A 19,689-nucleotide genomic window follows, 5' to 3' on the forward strand; every position below is an offset into this window, starting at 1 on the left:
GAACTGCAGCAAGCCAGGCCTCCTTGTCCATCACCAACTCCCGGAGTTCACTCAAACTCACGTCCATCGAGTCGGTGATGCCATCCAGCCATCTCATCCTCTGTCGTCCCCTTCTCCTCCTGCCCCCAATCCCTCCCAGCATCAAAGTCTTTTCCAATGGTCAACTCTTCGCATGAGGTGGCCGAAGTACTGGAGCCTCTATTTCTTCCTAATTCTTATCCTTCTTATTAGTTTTGCTCATTACATTAGCTAGAAAGTTGAGATGGTAATGAGTGGTAAGGTGACAGAGAGCAATCCTTTCTTGTTCTTGACTCAGTGGAAATGCTTCCAAACTTTCATCTTAAGTATAAACTTTAGGTTTGGGGTAGATACCTTTTAAAATCTCCTTTCTATTCTTAATTTGCTAAGCATTTTTATAAGGAATCTATGTTTCATTTTGCTGAACAGTGTTTCTGAATTTTTGAAAGGATAAATGGATTTTCTCCTTTCAGCTCAGTTCAGTCACTCAGTCATGTCAGACTCTGCGACCCCATGGACTGCAGCACTCCAGGCCTCCTTGTCCATCACCAACTCCCAGAGTTTACCCAAACTCATGTCCATCGAGTCGGTGATGCCATCCAGCCATCTCATCCTCTGTCGTCCCCTTCTCCTCCTGCCCTCAATCCCTCCCAGCATCAGGGTCTTTTCCAATGAGTCAACCCTTCGCATGAGGTGGCCAAAATATTGGAGTTTCAGCTTTAGCATCAGTCCTTCCAATGAACACACAGGACTGATCTCCGTTAGGATGGACTGCTTGAATCTCCTTGCAGTCCAAGGAACTCTTGAGAGTCTTCTCCAACACCACAGTTCAAAAGATCAATTCTTTGTCACTCAGCTTTCTTCACAGTCCAACTCTCACATCCATACATGACCACAGGAAAAACCATAGCCTTGATTAGATGGAAGTTTGTTGGCAAAGTAATATCTCTGCTTTTTAATATGCTATCTTGGTTGGTCATAACTTTCCTTCCAAGGAGTAAGCGTCTTTTAATTTCATGGCTGCAATCACCATCTGCAGTGATTTTGGAGCCCCCCAAAATAAAGTCTGACACTATTTCCACTGTTTCCCCATCTCTTTTATCAATTAGCAAATCACAGTGATAAATTTTCTAATGTTAAATTATCTTTTGGTGAGTAAACAAAATTAATATCAGTCCTGGGCTGATGCCAGCCTGCCTGACACTGACCTTGATCTTGGACAATAATGTTTCCTTGGAAACAGCAGAGTTCGAATAAAAAAGGGTTATAATGAATACCTCCTTTGTTGTGTGCTTAAATTTAGGGGGCTTACATAACCAGAATGATGTAAATTATTGATGGGAAATAGAGGCTGCAACTTCTATGAGTCAAGGCAACCCTCACATACCTTGGCTCTGCTGCGCACAACCTGTGAGAAAGTGACAGAAGAACCTGTGTGCTTGGGTAGCTGCTGGGCCTCCCAGGAAGATGCCATACCTCCTGCTTTGTGTTCTAGGTTAAAATCTATTGTGTCTCATGGGTCTGATTGCCAACTGGAACCCATAATCACAGGAGTGGTACTGCACCTTCCATTCCAGTTGTCATGATATATGATTTTTTAAATATGTTGCCAGATTCTACTCGCTAGCGTTTTATTTTAGGATTTTTGCAAATATATTCTTTTCATGTACTAGCATCCAAGTTTGATTTGGCACCAGTTATAGAAGCCCACAATTCTCATCTGCAATTCCAAAATTCGGAAAGTTCTGAAAACTAGCAAAAAGTGTGGGGAAAGGACACATTTTTTGGCAAACTCACCTGGCCACTAAACCCGATCTGAACTAATGTGAGACTATTTATAGATTTTATTTGTACCACTTAATATGTTTTATGGTAGAAACAGTAACATATTTGATTGTAGGGAAGTGGTCCCAACTGTGCTAAGGGAGTTAAATATAAGTTACATACTGCATCATCTTTCTAAACTTCCAAACCCTGAAAAGTTTAAGATGAAGGATATTTTATCATAATAAACTGGTCAGATTTCCTCTGGTTTTGTGCGTGTATGTGTGTGTGTTTTTTTGGAGGGGATGGGTGTATTTGAAGTAGTTTGCATAAGATGGGGATTATTTTTTTCTTTAAAGTGTGGAAATCTTGTGAAGCCGGTTGGGCTTCATGGGGTGTGTGTGTGTGTGTGTGTGTGTGTGTGTGTGTGTGTGTGTGTTATTGTTGGTGGTATATAACTTATTTTTCATGGCAATTAATTCTTTGTGCCATTCTGCCCTGCATTACCCAACTGGGCCAAGCTTTCCTGCTTCCCCTTGTGAAAGGTTGATCCTGCAGTTCAAAAATATTGGAAACACATTAAAACCAGTTGTCGTTGGGCAATTTGATTTACCAAAACTACTGCTTTGGGGCTGGATAGTTTGAGAAGAAAAAGACTTTTCAGGGATTTCATTGAACATAGTTATGGAGGCCGAGTTTTAGTTTTACCTCTAGAGGGCAGTCATAGATCATAAATTGGTAGGACTGTTTTAAAAGGCCATTGTGCGAGCTTCATCGTTTCAGTCGCGTTTGACTCTGGGTGATCCTATGGACTGTAGCCCACCAGCCTCCTCTGTCTATGGGATTCCATTCAAGCAAGAATATTGTAGTGGATTGCCATGCCCTCCTCCAGGGGAACTTCCCTATCGAAGGATCGAACCCAAGTCTCATGTCTCTTCATTGGCAGGCAGGTTCTTTACCACTAGTGCGAACTGGGAAGCCCCAAAAGACCGTTACCTAAAAATAGATTAAACTGAGTGCCCGATTTTGGTATGTATTATGTATTATTGGTATGTATTATTATTTCCTCCACTTGATAGATGAGGAAACTGAGCCTTAAAAAACTAAATAATTTGCTTATTTCATGGAAGGTGTAAGTCTCATAAAGCAGATTTGGGATTTTAACCTAGATCTATTAACCATTAAAATCCATGCTCTTACACACACTATATTCTCAGGCTCTATCTCTCATTCTCCCTGTCTCATTCTCCTCCTGTACCAAACTGGTTAAATGTACCAACTCTTCACAATTCTAAACTCAATCTGCTGGACTAGAAAGGCTGCAGGGCAGAATGATGTCAGGGAATTGAATCTCATGAAGAGCAAGTCCTCTATCAAACCTACCAACCTCTGGCTCTACAGCTTGCCAGCTATGTGACCAAGAGAAAGTTAACTGCTTATGGCTCAGGTTCATCATCAGTAAAAGTGATAAGATAAAGGAAATTTTTGCTGAGTCTTGAGCATATGCAAGTACACTGTATGACTCTGAACCTGTATTGCTAATAAAATGCAAGAAAACAATCAGGTGGGGTCCCAGAAGAAGGAACCGAAGCAACTCCCTCTTAGAGAAATGATCAGAATCAACACAAAACAACAACAACAAAAACCAGCCTGACGATGAACTTACTATGCTTTTGATGTGTCTTAGATGTACTACTGGAACTCAACCTAATGGACCTATTGGGTTAATAAAGTCTTAAAAAGCCACAAATGGAACTGGGGCTCTGCTTCGTTACAAACCAAACAGTTCTGTGTGGACAAGCTAAAGACTTGCTTAAACCAGCCGATCACATCTCTTTATTTGTTGTTGTTCAGTCACTCAGTCATGGTCATCTCTTTGCAACCCCGTGGACTGCAGTATGCCAGTCTTCCCTGTCCTTCACCATCCCGTGTAGCTTGCTCAAACGCATGTCCATCGAGTTGGTGATGCCATCCAAACATGTCGTCCTCTGTTACCCCTTCTCTTCCTGCTTCAGTCTTTCCCAGCATCAGGGTCTTTCCAATGAGTCAGCTCTTTGAATCAGGTGACTGAAGTACTGGAGCTTCAGCTTCAGTACCAGTCCTTCCAATGAATATTCAGGACTGATTTCCTCTAGGATTGACTGGTTTGATCTCCTTGCAGTCCAAGGGACTCTCAAATTTCGTCTCCAAAACCACAGTTCAAAAACATCAATTCCTTGGCACTCAGCTTTCTTTATAGTCCAACTCACATCCATACATGACTACTGGAAAAACCATAGCTTTGACTAGACAGAACTTTGTCTGCTTTTTGATATGCCGTCTAGGTTTGTCATAACTTTTCTTCTAAGGAGCAAGAGTCTTTTAATTTCATGACTGCAGTCAGCATCCATAGATATTTTGAAGCCCAAGAAAATAAAGTCTGTCACAGTTTCCATTGCTTCCCCATCTATTTGTCATGAAGTGATGGGACCGGATGCCATGATCTTTGTTTTTTGAATGTTGAGCTTCAAGCCAGTTTTTTCACTCTCCTCTTTCACTTTCATCAGGAGGCTCTTTCATTCCTCTTTGATTTCTGCCATAAGGCACTCCTTATAAACAGTGCCTTTTCCTCTTAGAAGCTCATCGTTGCTTTTGGACTGGGAGCCGGTCTTTGTGAGTCCTGTTCTTCCTTGTAGATTACCTTTGTTGTTGTTGTTTAGTTGCTGAGAGTAAATCCTCTGTGCTTTAGCTAATTGTCCTGAGTTGTTTGCTAACTTTTAATATGAAGACCCAATCTTACATGGCCTAACTTCTGTACTAGATCAAATCTCCCTGCCTTACCTGGCAGTACAGTCTTTAACAGTCACTGCATATCAGTGTTTATTTTTCTTTTAGTGGGGATTAGGGTTGCTATCTCATGAGATTATTTTGCTAATGAAACAAAACGATACATGTAGGGCACTTAGAACAAAGCCTGAGATGGTAAGAACTCACTAAGTGTTATTGTTATTTGTTCAACAAATATTATTTTGAGTATCTATGACATCAGGCACTATTCTCCATTCAAAGGACACTTTGAAAGCTGTGTGTATAACAGGAAGAGTCTGATCAGGAGATAGAAACTACATTGGTTATTTGAGCACAGAGTTTAAAAAATTGTTAACAAGGACTTCCCTGGTGGTCCAGTGGTCAAGACTCTATGCTTCCAATGCAGGGGGCTCGAGTTTGATCCCTGTTTGAGAAGCTAAGATCCCATATACTGCATAATGTGGCCTAAAAAAAAAAAAAAAACAAACTTGTTACCTAGGTATAAATTTATTAACTGGATAACTGACTATTCTAGAAAAGGACAGTGAGGTATCTTGGAAGCAGCAATAAAGAAAGCATCTACCACCTCTTAGGCTGGGAGAACAAAAGGAGGTATGTATTTAAATTATTAAAACTCAAGTTTAGTGGAGTGATCCTGCTGAGCAGAAACTCAGATCTCTGAGGTGGGGGTACAGGTCAGCTGTTGCTGGATTTTCTGGGTGAAGCACAATAAGGCTGGTTTGGAAGTGCTGGAAAAACTGCGAACTGAATTCAGCAACCTCCCCAGGAAGGAAGTACTGTGGCCAGGGTAAAGAACCATTGCTGGGGGATGCTCACAAGCTCAGGAAGTCCAAAAGAAACCAGTTCCTTCTTCCTCCTCCAGACTTGTAGACATCCCTCTCATACTGCCTCTGCACAGAGTCTAAGAGGAACTTGCTTTTGGCAAAGCAGAGATACGGTTGCTCTGGTCCCTGCTCCAGCACCATAGTGCAGAGAGTAGGAGCGTGGGTTGGAGCTAACAGACAACAGGTTAATTAATACACAATCCATTCCTGCATCTCTTCAGCATCCCCACATACCTTCCTCACATATTTCAACTTCCATGAGACAGACAATAAAAACAACTTGATCTTTCTTTCCAACAAGATACCGCTGTCCTTTATTCAAAGGAAGACATCTAATTCTCTCCTCCAAATAAGAAGATGCAAAGTTACAAGAATCATTATGTCCATCTTTGAGAGACACTCATACCATCCATTTCTTTTTTAAAATATTTATTTATTTCTTTGTGTTGGGTCTTAGTTGCAGCATGTGGGATCTTAGTTCCTCGAGAGGGATTGAATCCCCATCCTCCTGCATTGGAAGGCAAATTCCTAACCACCGGACCATCAGGGAAGTCCCTCATACCATCCATTTCTAAGATATGTTAATTACTTCTTAAATGTAGCCTTAATCCCAAATGATTATTCACTTGAGCTTGTCATTTCCTTTCTATATGCACTCTAGGGCATTCAGAAGGATCCATCCCAGACCACAGTCCTTGTAGTCATCATTACTGCCCTAAGACCAAGTGAAACAGCCACTCTGTCCCGTGGCGTTTCAATAGGCACTTCATCACAATCAACCACAGGTGACAATTTAATCTGTTATGATGTCACTGCATACCATGGACTGCTAGTACTTTCCATCATTAAGGAGCTCAGCACTGAGTTCAACTCTAAGAATACAACCAAGGCAATGTCAAAAAGTTCCTCTTCTGGTACCAATTTCTCAATCAGCTAGGGTTGATTAGGAGACAGACCCCATCAGTTATCTGGACAGAGAGAGCTGATAATAAATCATTGCAAACTAGGTATAAACTTGTTGATGTGGTAATAACTAAAAGAGCAGTAAAAAATATACCAACTCATCATAGATTGTAGTAATTGGAGGAAGCAGCTAGTATCCCCAGGGCTGAAGGACCTAAGAGAAGAGGTGTGAAGAATCAGAACATTTAAGTGTAGAGAAGGGACCCTGTAGCTGAAACTCAGACCCCTAAGAATGAGTCACTGCTTAGTGTCTCTGAACCTGGAAGAGGGTCCCATGGGGCTGAGGCTCAGATCCTTAGAAACAGGGCACTGTCTGGCTGATGCTGGTATCTTAGAGACGAGCACAGTTGGAGCTGTCTCTGCAAGTGATGGAGATTGTGATTGGCTGTAGCTTCTGTTACCAGGGGGTAGAACCATCGCTGGGGTGATATTCAGAAAATGTAAGCCATCAGAGAGCCCAAAGGAAGCCAGAAGCAAGTTTCTTCTTCTCTCTGTGTCCTTGCATGTTCTCTCTCCCTGTATATTAATAATGCCTTTTAATTTTCTGTTATTTGATGCTTGGGCATCCTGGGGCCTTATTGATCCCAGAGCTGGGACTGCTTCTTCCAGGGCTAGCTAATATCCCCTTTAGAGACAGCAATGTGCTTTTCATATGCAAACCAACTGATCCAGAGCCTGTGACCCCAGCCACCTTCGCTGTTGGGCTCCCACACTCTGGGCCACTGTCCACCCACCCAAATCACCGGAAGGCCAGGTTCAGTTCAGTTGCTCAGTCGTTTGTGACTCTTTGCAACCCCATGGACTGCAGCACGCCAGGCCTCCCTGTCCATCACCAACTCCCGGAGTTTACTCAAACTCATGTCCACTGAGTGGGTGATGCCATCCAACCATCTCATCTTCTATCATCCCCTTCTCCTCCTGCCCTCGATCTTTCCCAGCATCAGGGTCTTTTCCAATGAGAGCTCTTCGCATCAGGTGGCCAAAGTATTGGAGTTTCAGCTTCAACAGCAGTCCTTCCAATGAACACTCAGGACTGATCTCCTTTAGGATGGACTGGTTGGATCTCCTTGCAGTCCCAGAGACTCCAAGATTCTTCTCCAACACCACAGTTCAAAAGCATCAGTTCTTCAGTGCTCAGCTTTCTTTATAGTCCAACTCTCACATCCATACATGACTACTGAAAAAACCATAGCCTTGACTAGACAGACCTTTGTTGGCAAAGTGATGCCTCTGCTTTTTAATATGCTGTCTAGGAATGCCAGGTATTAGACACCAAAAGAGAGTTCCTATACACCAGAGCCCACTGAAATTATTCAAACTAGCCAGTCCTAAGCCTGCTTACCCTGCCTTGTCCATTCCTTCCAGTGAAAACTACGTAAAAACTCTTTCCACATTTCCCCCTCACCCCTTCTGCCTCCTGACCCACCCTGGTGCTTCTCCATGTGACCCTGAGTGGCAGCCATGCCTCCTGTTTCTAGGGAACTGTGAGCAAACTTCTTCCTTCATGATGATCCGTTCCATCATCTGTGTGTCATGATTAAACAAGTTCCAGGTACCCTTAAAACATTCTGCAGCACCTCCTAATGACAGAGCTTAACAGGAAACCAGCTAGCAAAGCAGAAATGTGGGCTTCAGAGGCCCAGCTCCAGCTTCACAAAAGAGGGTACATAAGGGAGGGTTTGAAGCGGAGAGATCACAGTGGATGCTCTAGCCGGTGTGCGAGTTAAATAAGGTCCGTTTGTGAAGGAGTTCTGGTCTAGGACAAGATTAGTTTATAACTGTACTGTAGTGGTGAAAACGTCACCTTTTAGACACGCTTCGCCTGAGACCACCACACAGGGAAGTCCAGCAGGGAGGGCCTGGCAGAGCTGGGGCTGGCGGAGGGTTGGTACCTTGAGATGGGGCTGTCAGAGAAGACTTCACTGAAGCGACAAGGAGCAAAATCTGCAGGGGGGGAGGGAGTGAGCTGTGCGGTTGGCTAGGAGCCATGTGGGTATCTGGGAGCAGAACATTTGGGGAGTGAAAAGAGTAAGGGCAGGGACTTACTTCCCTGGTGGTCCAGTGGTTAAGACTCTGTGCTCCCTGCAGGGGCCTGGGGTTCCATTCCTGGTGGAGGAACTAGGTCACACATGCAGCAAATAAGAGTTCATGGGCCGCAGTTAAGATCCCCTGCAGGCAGATAATTAAAAAGAAGAAAAGAGAGTATATAGCACAGAAAAAATTTTTTTAAATTAATAAGGGCAAGGCTCTGAAATAGGATGGCCCTGTCAGTATTCTTGGGCTTCCCTTGTGGCTCTTTTCCCCGGTTAAGAATTTGCCTGCAATGCGGGAGACCTGGGTTCAATCCCTGGGTTGGGAAGATCCCCTGGAGAAGGGAATGGCTATCCACTCCAGTGTTCTGGCCTGGAGAATTCCATGGACTGTAGAGCCCACGTGGTTGCAAAGAGTGTCAGACACGACTGAGCGACTTTCGCTTCACTTCACTTGTCTTCAAGAAATGACAAAGAGAGCGTGTGATGGTCATTTTCTGTGTCAGCTTGGCTAGGCCATGCTGCCTAGTTCTTTGGTCAAACACCAGTCCAGCTAGTGCTATCAAGGCATTTTTTGGTTGTGGTGAACACTTTGTGGTGAATCACTTTGAGTAGAGAAGATGACCCTCTATAACGTGTATGTGTTTGTTGGTGGGGGCGGGGCTCATTCAGCCAGCTAAAGGCCGTAAGAGCAAAAACTGAGGTCCCCCTGAAGAAGAAGGAATTCTGCTCCCAAACTACACAGAAATTCTGCTTGAGTTTTCAGCTCTCAGACCCAAGACCACAACGTCAGCTCTTGCCTGAATTTCCAGCCGGCTGGCCTGCCCTGTGGATTACAGGCTTGCCTGCCCCTACAATTGTGTGAGCCAATTCCTTAAAATAAATCTCTCTCCATAGTTATAATGTGCATGCTATTGGTTCTGTTTCTCTGAAGTCCTCTGACTAATACAGGCCAGAGTAGCAGAAGAGCGTGACTAATGGGCTAAGTACTGTGAGATGGAGCAGGAGATGAGGTGTGGGAGGGAGGTGTCATGGTAGGGCCTTGGGGCCAGCAGGAGGGCTTCGGCCTTCATGTGGGCTAGGAAGTCACTGGAGGGTTCTGAGCAGAAAGGTGATACCTTCTGACTCTTTTGTTCAAAGCTTCCCCAGGCTGCCACGAGGAGAATGGGCAAAGGGCAAAGGCAGAGGCAGGGAGCCCAGAAGGAGGCCACTGCAGGGAGGGACACGCAGTCGGGGGGGTCGGGGAATGGCGGTGCAGGTGCTCAGAAATGAAGAGATGCCTCTTAGACACTTGGCTGCTCGGCTGCCAAATCTGAACTTCAGGGGCCTGGTCTGGAGATGTAACTCTGGTGGCTTTGGGCCAGCCCCGCCCATGACCATACAGGGATGCCAGCCGAGCTCTGCCCAGGACTGGGGCCTGGGCTCTCCACTCAGCACCTCGAGTGTGGGCTGTGTCCTAGGGAGCCTGCCGCAACCCCCACACCTCCCCCAGGCATGTCTCCCATCAGAAGCACTGGCCTCTGTGCCCGAGGCTATCACTCAGGCCTCGGCCCCACTATTCACGGCAGGGGGTCATTCCACTGCAGGCCACAGTTATTCACAGAAAACAGGTACACCCTTGGAAAACCCCAAACCTAGCTGTCTATTAACCCAGCCCTGGGGGAGGGCCAAGCAGACAGTCCTGATTTTCTTACCAGAACTGGTTTCTGTCAGTCCTGGCAAGGCAAACAGGTTTCATCTCATGTGCAAACCTGGATTAGTTAGGCTTGCATGTTGTTGAAAGTCCTGTCCAGCTCTTTTGCGACCCCATGGTCTGTAGTCTGCCAGACTCCTCTGTCCATGGGGCTTTCCAGGCAAGAATCCTGGAGTGGGTTGCCGTTTCCTTCTCCAGGATTTCTTCCTGACCCAGGGATCGAACCTGTGTCTCCTGCATTGGCAGGTGGATGCTTTACCACTGAGCCACCTGGGAAGCCCCTTGGCTCTGGATAGAGCTATATTAACCAGAGGGAAGTGGCGTGGTCATCCTTCAGAAATGGAGACACGGAAAATGGACAGGGGCAGGAGAAAGGAAAGGCTGCTCTTCCAATACCTGAGACATGGCCATAACATTTAGCTCTGTCCTCTCAAAGCAGCCCAGGTAGGGGATCTGTGGATTGGCGTGGGGGTGGCAGATAGCTAAAGCAGTGGGCCAAGTAGGAAGACGTTTGTGTGGAGCCCATTCATTCATTCAGCAAATAATTACAGCCTACATGTAGCAGTCATTAAGCTCAGTGTAAGGGATGAAAAAGTAGCAACAAGCCGGCTCTGTAAATCTGCTGTGCTGTGTTAGTCAGCTCCAGCTGCCGTAACAAAGGAGCACAGATGGGGCGGCCCAAGCAGCAGAGCTGTATTTCTCACAGCTCTGGAGGTCAGAGGTCCAGGGTTAGGTGCCGCGGCCAATTCAGTTCCTGGTGACAGCTCTCTTCCTGGCTTTTGGACAGCCATCTTCTCACTGTATGGTCTTCTGGGTTCTTACATGCCTTTCTTCTGTGCGTACATTTTCTAGGGGAGAGGGGAGAGAGAACTCTCTCTCTTCTTTCTTTTTTTCCTTTCTTTTCGGTCATACAGCTTGGGGGACTTTAGTTCCCTGACCAGGGATTGAACCCAGGCCCCCTGTAGTGAAAGCACAGAGTCCTCACCACTGGACTGCCAGAGAAATCCCTCTCTCTTCTCTAAGGTCAGCAGATCTATCGAGGGATTAGGGTCCCGTCCTTGTGACTTTATTTAATCCTGTGTGCATGCATGCTAAGTCGTGCCCGACTCGTTTGTGACCCCATGGACTATAGCCTGCCAGACTCCTCTGTCTGTGGGATTCTCCAGGCAAGAATACTGGAGTGGGTTGCATGCCCTCCTCCAGCGGATCTTCCTGACCCAGGAATCGAACCCACATTTCTTCTGTCTCCTGCACTGGCAAGCAGGTTCTTTATCACTAGCACCACCTGGGAAGTCCTTATTTAATCTTGCTGCTGCTGCTGCTGAGTAGCTTCAGTCGTGTCTGACTCTGTGCCACCCCAGAGACGGCAGCCCACCAGGCTCCCCCATCCCTAGGATTCTCCAGGCAAGAACACTGGAGTGGGTTGCCATTCCCTTCTCCTCTTTAATCTTAATTACCTTCAAAAACCTTATCTTCAAATAGTCACATTGGGTGTTAGGATTTCAACATTCATTTTGTGGGGATAGAATTCGGTCCACAGCACCTGTCCTCATGGAGACTATAGTCTCATGAAGACTGACAATTTAACACTATAAGAAAGTAAACAAAGGTATAATTACAAGTTCTCTTTAAAAAGTAAACAGAGTGGGGACTTCCTTGGTGGTTGAGAAAGCAGAGGCTGCATGTTTGGTCCCTGGTCTGGAAACTAAGATCCCACAAGCTGCGGGGCAACTGAGCTAGTGAGGACAACTGCTAAAGCCATGCACCACAGCTAGAGAGAAGCCTGCATGCTGCGACAAAGAACCCATGGCCCGCAATGAAGATTCGAGGCAGCCATGTTAACTCATTAATCAAAAACAATAAACAGGGCACTATGATCAAGAATAGTAGAGAGGGTGAATCTAATTTCTACAGGGAGGTAAATGCTCTGTGAGGATGTGACATTTAGGTCTGGACCTGAAGAATTAGAAATAGCCATTCAACAAGCAGGAAAAGGATGTTCCCAGAAAAGAAACCCACAAGTGCAAAGGCCCTGGGGCAGGAAAGAACTTAGTATGTTAGGGGAACTGTAAGCCCAATGTTGGCTTTTAAAAGATCGCTCTCCTTTCTGTGCAGAAAATAGACCGTATAGGAACAAGAGTAGAGGAAGGCAAACCAATTCCAAGGCTATTGCAGTCATCCATGCGAAAGACGGTGCTGGTTGGAACTAGGGTCTTAAAAGCAGAGATGGGGAGAAATCAACTGATTCTAATATCTATCAGTTGAAGCTTGACTTGATAGGATTTGATGATTGATTAGAGTTTGGAGATGTGAGAGCAAAGTGAAGAGAATGCTTCCTAGGTGGCTGGCCTGAGCCACCAGATAAATTGTGGTGCCATGTATCGGTGTGGGGATGTCTGTGGGAGGCATGCATGTGGCAGGGTTAATCAAGAGTTCTAATGGGGGTGTGTTTGATTGGAGATTACTAATAAATACCTAACTGAAGAGCCTGCAAAAGAGGCCAAGGTGAGGCCAGTGAGTTATAGGAAAGGTGTGTTGCAGAAGTCGATGAGGAAAGTATTTCAAGGAGGAATCTGTTCAATTGCATTGAAAGCTGTTGAAGGGATTGAGAGGGACAAGAATGTAAAGTTGGTATTGGATTTGGTAGAGTGGTGGACTTTTGTACCCTGGACTACCTTTAGGTAGGAAATGAACACTTTTCATTTGCGTAGGGACAGAAGAGATAAATCCAGACAGGAGCAGTTTGTAAACTTGGTGACAGAAAGAGAACAGAGTTCCTCTTTTTTCCTAACAAAATGTCAATAAAATGACCTCATGAGTTGTGACCATGAGTCAAAAAAGGCATGTGAGATCATAAAAATGCAATCAAACACATTTTAGGTAACATGACCTATGAGACCAACCTGTGACTATAAAAAGGGCTTATGTAACAGTTGTGATGGTGAGAAAAACCACCACGGATGTTCCCAATGCCAGGTCTCACCATCTGAACATCTCTGGGCATTCATAACTTCAATAAATGACTGGAGATGGTTATCAGTTAGGATAAGTAACATTCACTGATGCAACAAACATCCCCAAATGTAAATGGCTGAACTTAATAGAGATATATTTCTCATGCATGTCACCGTTCACTGCAGAACGGTGAGGGCTTTGCTCTATAGTCATTCAGAGACCCAGACTTCTCCCACCTTAGGAGTCTACCTTCTAGGTTCTTGAAGTCCTCTCCATTCAGCTGATAGATGGAGAAGGCAAAGGGTCATGCTTGGGAGGTCTGTATGAGGAAGTGAGGCATATCACTTCCACTCACATTCAGTTGGTTCTCAGTCACATGCCTAGACCCCAACAGCCCCAGGTGGGATTCCCACCAAGACCAGCATCAAGCACCCAGTGTGTGTGTGAGGGTGTCTCCAGATGACTTCAGCACTCAGCTGTTGAATTTTCCCAACTGAGGACCCAGACACCAAGGAACTGAAATCCACTGCTTCCCACTCTGCCCGGAACAAAATCCTACAACTGTATAAATTTTAATCCTTTAATAAATTCCTTTTTCTATATTATTCTCATGTTTCTATTTATATGATCCAAATTCTAACCAATACCAACTGTGGACTTGAACTGAACACAATTGCCATTCCGAGTGGTAAGAGTGCTGCACTCGTGGGTTCCATATCTTTTAAGAAAACAAAATCCTACTGACTTACTACTTGTACAAGTGTTAGAACACACCCACAATAAAACCAAAGTAAAGGGTAAATTATTTAGGAGCACTAACAAGTGAGTAATTGGAGGATAAAGATAGCCTGATGATTCCTCTGAAGCACAGAGCAGAGCTCTCCCTAAAGAATGAGCAATGTGGTGTGTGCCGTGGGCAGGGACGTGGGCGAAGAGGCAGAATGCCATCAATTTTTCTCAGAAGTGGCTATATTAGGAGGCCCGTTTATCAATGTTCATGATGATATACAATGAACAGATGAACTTATATTTATAAATAATTGACTGTACTATTTATTGCAGTTGCTACTCACCATTTCCCAACTAATATCTTAGTATTTCAACATTTCATCCACTGTCACAGGCTTCACAGTGCACACCCACCCAGCAGCCCTGTCAGTGCCTGCTATTTGGGGGGGCAGGGAGCGGGGTGAACTGGTGATTTCGTTAGGTGTCTCCCCACCTGCAAATCCTCCTTTCTGAATTCAAATTGTAGAAACATTTTGCTTGATCTTTTTAAACAAGAAAAACATTTCCCAGATGCAGGCCATTCCCATGTCCTTACCCCATGCACATCTGGTTTATTCTGGGGCCCTTTATTTCCCATCCAATGCTTTTCACCCGAGGGCACCGACTACCCTGCTTTTATTTCTCCTCCCTGGGTCTCCAGTTTTCCTGAATGTAAAATAAATAAGACGGACAAGTCAGCAGTTTCCAAACTTTATCACAGTATATTGACTACAGTGCTCTGTGCTAATAGGACTTTGTTGTTATCCGTTCTGTATATCATGGCTTGCATCTGCTATCCCAAACTCCCAGTCCATCCCTCCACCACCCCCTTGGCAACCACGTCTGTTCGCTATGTCTATGAATCTGTTTCTGTTTCATAAATAAGTTCATTTGCGTCCTATTTTAGATTCCACATATAAGTGATATCACATGATATTTGTCTTTTCCTGTCTGTCTTATTTCATTTAGTAAAATAATGTCTAGGTCCATCCATGTTGCAGCAAATGGCATTATTTCATTCTTCTTTATGGCTGAATAGTATCCCATCACACACACACACACACACACACACACACACCCCTGTATATATGCTGCATCTTCACATCTTCTTTACCCAGTCCTCTGCCAATGGACGCTCAGGTTGTTTCCATGTCTTGGCCATTGTAGACAGTGCTGCTGAGAACATAACAGGGGTGCAGGTATCTTTTTGAATTATAGTTTTGCCTGGGTATGTGCCCAAGAGTGGTATTGCAGGATCATATGGCAACTCTAGTTTTCCGAGGAGCCTCCATACTGTTTTCCATAGCAACTACGTTGATCCACATTCCTACCAGCAGTGTAGGTGGGTCCTGGGACCATGATTAATCCTACTTCTGAAAGGAGGACAGCAAACATCAGTGAAGCCCGAGTAGGCAATGTAGGGCAGAGTCGGGACTCCATTCAGACCTGTCCTGAAACCTGCTCTTTTCTTCCCTACCTGCTCACCCAAGAGCAGGAGCTGGCGCTGGGATCCAGAAGTGACCCTGAAACTCACTCTAGCTCCCTGTTGTCCACCAGGAAGAGGGGGGTGAGCCTTAGCACTTCCCTCTCCGTGGCGATGACTCCTCCCCCCAGGCTTCCCCACTCACCCCCAGCCTCCTAACGCACGGACAACCCCCTGCACCCACAAGCCAGCTAGTCCCCAGTATCAGGAACGGGGAGCCAGGCTCCTGATCACCTTCTGTGTTCTACGTGTGGCAGGTCTGCAGACTCCCCTCCCAGCAGCTCTCATGTGCTCACCCCTCTCCACCCCGTGGCAGCACTTCCGGTCCAGGCCCCCACCCACTGAACCACTCCAGCTCTCAGGCCCCCAGCTCACTCTACACCTAGAAGCCTGAGAAATCCTGAAACGCGTGATTCAGGTTGTTCATGTTACCCACCCCCAGCCACAAAACAGCCTGGTGGCGCTGGATATAGAACTCAACCCCTCAGCCGAAGTCTTCTCTCAGGGAACTCACCTCTCTCCAGCTACAAGGGTCTCCTCTGAGCTCATGTGAGAAGCCACTCTTGCCCCACCTCAGGGTCTCTGCCCACGCAGTCCCTCTGCCTGGCACCCTCTTCCTCATCTCTCACCAAGCTGGCCACTCACAGACCTTTTTTTTTTTTTAATTTAAATTTATTTATTTTAATTGGAGGCTAATTACTTTACAATATCATATTGGTTTTGCCATACATCAACATGAACCTGCCACGGGTGTACACATGTTCCCCATCCTGAACCCCCCCTCCCACCTCACTCCCCGTACCATCCCTCTGGGTTATCCCAGTGCACCAGTCCCAAGCATTCTGTATTCTGCATCAAACCTGTACTGGCGATTTGTTTCTTATATTATATTATACATGTTTCAATGCCATTCTCCCAAATCATCCCACCCTTTCCCTCTCCCACAGAGTACAAAAGACTGTTCTATACACGCCATCTTCTTTGAGGAGCTTCCCCACACCTCCCATTTGGCTCCAAATGCCACACCCCCTTACTCCTTCAAGCACTCTGTTGTTTCCTTCAAGGCCTATTATAACAACAATGTGTAATTATACAGTTATTGGCTTACTTTATGTCTGTTGTTCCTGTTTGACTGTAAACTGTGAAAGGGTTCCCATGTTGGTCTTTATGATGGTTAATGTCATGTGTCAACTCGACTAGTCTGTAGAGTATGTCTGGGAGAGTGTTTCTGGATGAGGTTAGCATATGACTCAGTGGACTCAGTAGAGCACCTGGGCTTCCCAGGTGGCGCTAGTGGTAAAGAACCTGCCTGCCAATGCAGGAGGCATCTGTTTGCTGGTTTGATCCCTGAGTCGGGAAGATCCCCTGGAGGAGGGCATGGTGACCCACTCCAGTATTCTTGCCTGGGGTGTCCAGAATCCCATGGACAGAGGAGCCTGGTGGGCTGCAGTCCATGAGGTCGCAAAGAGTGGGACACAGCTGAAGTGACTTAGCATGCATGCACGCACTCAGTAAAGCAGTGGGCCTCAGTCCCCAGCGTGGTGGGCCTCATCCAATCCACAAAGGCTCAAATAGAATTAGAAGCTGAGGGAGAATTTGCTCTCTCTCCTGACTGTCTCTGAGCTGGGACATTGGTCTTCTGCCACAAACTAGGACTGGGACTCACACCACTGGCTCTTTTGGGTCCCCGGCTTGCTGGTTGCAGATGCGGAAGATGCTCCTTCTCTCTTTCTCTCGATAGATAGACAGGTAAACACTTTTAGTTCTGTTTCTCTCAAGAACCCTGACTAATACAGTCTGCTTCACATTTGTATTCCCAGAGTTTAGCACTTAGTACTACATTTAATCCAAAAATGTATATTAAATGAATGAACGAATGATGCAAGTTAAGAGAAGAATGATGGAAGTATGATGCAGGATTTGCATAAAGAAGGAGGCTCAGGGTTGTGAAGGTGGCAGAGCTGAGCCTTTCTCATCAGACCCTCAGTGAGCTGGTGGCCTGCTTCACAAAGACGAGAGGCCTGTGTGAGGGGAGGAAGTCTCTCAGCTTACATGCCTATCCTCAGTTTTTCCAGTATTTGTCCTGGTTTCCCTTCTGATCACCTCAAAGGAGAGTGTGCCCCCATTTCCCTTTCGCAGATGGTTCTTCCAAACTTTGCTGCCAAATCTTCCGTTTATCCCTTCTCCTCTGCACCAAGGACCCTTCCCCCCATCTCAACAACATCTCTGTCCTTTAGAAGCATCTGAAGTCAGTGGCCACTGTCCAGGGGCCCTCTTTTGTCGTCACTTATCATTTTCTGGTTCTGTCTCTGGCTTTTTCCTATGCACTTAAGATCCGTTATTGCAGACTCACAAACAGAGAAAACAAACTTACAGTTTCCAAAGGGGAAAGATGGTGGGCAGTAAATTAGGAGTATGGGATTAACAGGTATACATCACTATATATAAAATAAACAACAAAGATATATTGTATAGCACAGGGAATCATATACAATATCTTATAATAATCTATAATGGAAAAAACTGAAAAATTACATATAATGTATAACTAAATTGCTTTGCTATTTACCTAAAACTAACACAATATTGTAAATCAAGTATACTTAAATTTTTTAAAAATGCATTTTTACATTTACTCTTCATAACAACTTTGTAAGGTCGGTTCTAGTTTTATCTCATTTTCACAAATGTAGAAACCAGAGAGGTTAGGTGACCTGCTCAAGGTCACACAGTGAATGAAGTTAACGATGCAACCATGGTTGGAACAGAGGGCTCAACTTTCTGTCTCATCATCTGCTCACGCACCCTCCCTGCCCTTGCTAGAACAAATACTTGAAGGAAGAGCCACTCATCTCTCCTTCAAAGGCCTCCAGAACCTTTATGAAAGCGTTAATCTCTCAGTTGTCTCTGACTCTTTTCAACTCCATGGACTGTTGCAAAGAGTATCTTTGCATGGAATTCTCCAAGAAAAATACTGGAGTGGTTTGCCATTTCCTTCTCCAGTGGATCTTCCCAACCTAGGGATTAAACCCTGGTCTCTTGCATTGCAGGCAGATTCTTTACCATCTGAGCCAAACCTTTGGGGCCACCAAAAGGCTCCCTTTCAAAGTGAGCCCAGAGTGCCCTCTGCTGTCATTGCTTCTTATTGCACCTTTTGTCTCTGACCTTATGTAGCCTTCATTAGTTGAGAGTGGTTTGGCTGCGAGCCCTAGAAACCAGCTCTGGCTAACTTAAGGTGAAGAGGGCAGGAGGAAGGTGGGGCGAGCAGGCGATGAACATTAGAAAGGTCAAGGAATAGCTCATGGATTCCAAGACAGGGTTGAACAGCCAAGAAATTGCCACAGAAGGGCAGACCTGGAGACCTCCCAGCAAGAGATTACAGGGCTTTTTTCCTAGAGCACTGCCATCAATGGGCTTCTTGTTCATTGACACTGAGATTTCTATGCCTCTCCATTCAAAATTCCAAATTCCCAGCATTTGATCAGTTATTCCCACAAGCCATGGGGCCACATGACAGCTCTCTCCTCTAATGGCCAGGCTGGCCCCTGTATGTTTTGATCTGTTCCAGTATTCCCGAAGGCCCCTGGAAGTGTTAAGAGGCAGCCAGGCATGCTAGGATGTGTGTGTGTATGTGTGTGGGGGAGCAAAGGACAGGGCTTGTTATGGGTTCATTGGCTGAGCATCCCAGGGCCAGGGAGAAAGAGGAGATGTGCCAGAGATGCACAGTGGCAGACAAGAGATCAGCAACTGGATCAAGGAGCAAATTCCTTGCACCTGTCCAAACCACTCCTCAGCTCACCGTTTCCATCACTTTCAAGGATTGAAATTCAATTAAAGTTACAGTTTCCCAGCTCTACTCCATGAAGGGCAGACCTAAAGCTCTAGCTTCTGGGGGTAGGGAGGGAGCTCTTACACACTCACCCCCTTCCTTGTGATCGCTTCTCTGCTGTGAGTCTCAGGGAGGAGGGGGAAAGGAAAAAACAGGTTCCTCATGTGACTGCCCATGGTGAGTTTGGGCAGGCCTCTTCCTGTGGGTCATAACCGCCCTTTCCCTGCACAAGTAACCACACAGCAATTGCTGCACTTTCAGTGTACTACACCAAGGGTGATGTTCCAAACATCTAACAACCTCAGTGGCACAGGCACCAACCCACTGGAACAATTGCTGGCGAGTTGTCAGTTCTGAAAGCCCCCTTCTGTGTCAGGCCAGAGGCAGACAGGCAGGGCTGATTCCGCTTGGTGGTTCAAAAGTCCAGGGAGTCCTACTGGCGTTGGGGCAGGGTGGAAGGGGTGGCAGCTGGCACTTGAGAAAATGGCTATTTACCAACTGATGTGGAAATGTCTCAATATTTTAATGATTGATATATTGTTCTGGTAAATTTC

This window comes from Capricornis sumatraensis, chromosome 2 (genome assembly GCF_032405125.1).
Source record: "Capricornis sumatraensis isolate serow.1 chromosome 2, serow.2, whole genome shotgun sequence".
NCBI lineage: Eukaryota > Metazoa > Chordata > Mammalia > Artiodactyla > Bovidae > Capricornis > Capricornis sumatraensis.